Genomic DNA, 3,367 nt, shown 5'->3' with positions numbered 1-3,367 from the left:
ACTAACTATCTTATAACCTTTCTAAAATCATTCTAAATATCAAATGAAACTGTTGTTTTATTTTGAAAAAACGCAAACCTTATTTTTTATATTTTTTTTGGTCCGACTACCCCCTTAGAACAATGACCTGGATCAGCCCCTGCAATGTGTAATTTTCCATGTCGTTATTCCAACTCTATCGAATTTTTATTCCATTCAAGCGAAAATTTTCTGTGCGGATATAATCTCCAAGGGAATAGTTTTGCAATCATTAAAGTATGTTTTTCATATAATTCTTGAAAGAAAATTGCTTGTGATGCAATGGTTAATGATTATTCTAAACGAGTATTAGAAATGGTTGTTCAAAGGGAATTAGTTTTGTAACTATCATTAATTAGAGTTTTTTATATAATTCTCCAAAGGGAATTGCTTGTGGTGCAATCGTTAATAATTATTCTAAACGCTTATTAGAAATGATTGTTCAAAGGGAATTGATTTCGTAACAGTCACTACAGTTATTTTAATTTAATTAATTGTGTAATATCGCATTCATATTTTAAATTCTCTTCTGGTATAGTTACTTTAATTAAATCTCTCGTGGTATTGTAATTCTCGCTTTGTTCTGTGTTCAACATTCAACAACTAAACTTTAGTTATAAACAATTAAACATAAGTATAATTTTAGTTTTAAACAATTAAACATAAGTATACTTTAGTTATTAAAGAAAACTAATCTTCACTCGTTATGCCTTTTACAACATCTTTAATCTGGGATTATTTCAAGAAAAATATAGGTAAGCACTACTTACTAAGTATTTTTTATACTTTATCTCAAAAGGTAATTGCCGACAATTTCGGGAAATAATTCTAAAATTAATTACTGGCAGAACTATTGCTACATATAATAACTTAACTGTCATTCTCGTACGTTTGCGTGGCCAAGCGGATAAAGTTATGGCATGTATGCCCGGAGTTCTGGGTTCAAGTCTTTCATGAGAATTTTAAGATTTTTTAATTTTTTTTTAACTGAAAATGCAGGTTTTTTTTTACATTTTTACGTTATAACTATTATTGTTTATTAACTATTAAGATTTGAAAAAAAATTAATTTAATTGGTGGAGCAATAATTCATAAATCGCAAAGCACAGTGTGCTAAATTGATGGCCAGGTTGTATGCCTGCCCACTCTGAATTTGTTTTTGTTTCATATAAAGATACCTAGTAACTATTTGTAAAAAAAATAAATTAAGTTCACACCTATTAAAGGGTCTTTTTTTGGTAATAATATTTTTGAAATTATTTAACTCTTTTGACATTTTTTAGAGGTAAAATTTACAGTAAATACCCCCAAAACTTAATTTTGCCTCAGGCCACAAGTGAGTTCGAAGCGTCCCGGCTCTGTTGTTTTTAATAAAAATAAAATAAAATAATAATAAAAAAGTAAAATCATTTTGTTTGTTATTAAACTGTATTTTACATTTTCAGGAGAATCTGCTCTGTGTAAAACTTGTGGAAATAAGCTTGCAACAAAGCAAGCAAATACTACTGGCTTGCGAAAGCATATTCAAACACAACATGGGAAGTTATTCATCGAACTTCAAAAAAAAGAAGACGAGAGGAGATCACAAGTAGATGAAGAACTAAACGTAATCGAGGCAGGTGCTTCTGGATCCGCAAAAGATGTAGCCTTCAAAACTCTCACTCTCCCGAAAAAAGCGATTACAAAAAAGTGGCCACTTCAAGATTGGCGTCAATTAGTAGTTGATCATGACATCATTACTTTGATTGCTACTGAGTGCTTGCCGTTCAGTTTTGCTGATTCTGAAAATTTTAAGAGGTTTATGAACAAAATATTACCAAATGCCACAATAAAACATTCAACGACTTTCTCAAAAAATAAACTCCCTCAGCTTTACCATACACTGAAGGTAGCAATGCATGAAGTTATGGAAAAAGAGCTCATAGATCTTAATCAGGTTGCCATAACCACCGACCACTGGACATCAAGGGCAAATGATTCATACATGTCCGTGACATTACATTATATCTCGCCAGACTTTGCCCTAAAGAAATTTACATTAGAAGTGTGCCTATTTAAAGAGCGACACACTGGTATCAACATTGCAAAAGCACTTGATAACACAATCTCATACCCTGAATCATTAAAAAAAGTACCTAATAAACTGTGTGTTATTAATCAGGCATCAAATATGCCATGTGCTCTAAACAACAGTGTGTCTTTAATAACTAAAGAAGAAGGTTCTGTTACATGCAGTGATCACAAACTCAACACTGCACTTCAAAGAACAGTTGAGGGTACCCCGGAACTGAAAGATGCTTTTCTTAAAGCCAGCTCACTTACTACCAGGCTTCACAAATCTACAGCCTTCAGTGCTTCGTTGAAAGATGCTTGTTCTAGGTTAGATGTAAGTTATCTCAAAATACCCTCCACAGTAACCACGAGATGGAACAGCCATTACGATATGCTGCACGTCATGCTTCGACTGAAGGTTCCACTCATATACTTACGCGATACAGAAGGTGATGATTGGAAGAAAACCGTACCTACAGATGAACAGTTCTTACTCTTTGAAGCTATTGTTCCAGTGCTTAAATCTGTCAAAGAATTATCAGTTTTTTTATCTTCTGACACAGAGATCCGAATTGACATGTCACTGTGGAAAGTAACAGCACTCATCAACTTCATCGAGAAAGAAAAAAATAATTATGATACTCATGAAAACAACAAATTAGTAGAAAAATTTTTGGAGGATTTATTATCAGAACTAAATAAGAGATTCCCAGACAAAGGCCGTAAATTACCCGCATTTGCACTAGGACATTACCTTCATCCATTTTTTCGTGGACATCTTCTTGATGTTGACGATAAAGATATTCAAAAACTGGTTGAAAACCATCCCACAACCAAAGAATACTTTGAGAATTCTTCATTGTCTGTCTTAAGCTCCAGTAGTAACAACGGTAGTAACGATTCCGTTCCTGATAATGCACAAGGTTGGGAGGAAAATGAGTACAATATTATTTTATCAAAGTATAAGGAAGATACTAATTCACATCATATACACGAAAACCCTCCTATTAAACTTGAAATGGAAAAATACCAAAAAACAATAAGATCCAAAAATGCAGGAAAAACTGACACCTTAGCATGGTGGAAGCAGCATGCAGCGGAACTTCCTATCCTTTCGGGTTTTGCAAAATCTTGGTTGGCAACTCCACCAACCTCTGCATCATCTGAAAGAGTATTTTCTGCTTCAGGCCTTGTCATCACTGATCGTAGATACAATCTCGATAGTGACAAGGCAGATAAGCTCGTATTTATAATGCAGAACTGTTCCGCTCTTGAAAGTTACATTAAAAAATGGCCA

This window comes from Hydra vulgaris, chromosome 11 (assembly GCF_038396675.1).
Source record: "Hydra vulgaris chromosome 11, alternate assembly HydraT2T_AEP".
Lineage (NCBI taxonomy): Eukaryota > Metazoa > Cnidaria > Hydrozoa > Anthoathecata > Hydridae > Hydra > Hydra vulgaris.
This window is presented reverse-complemented; position numbering follows the sequence as displayed.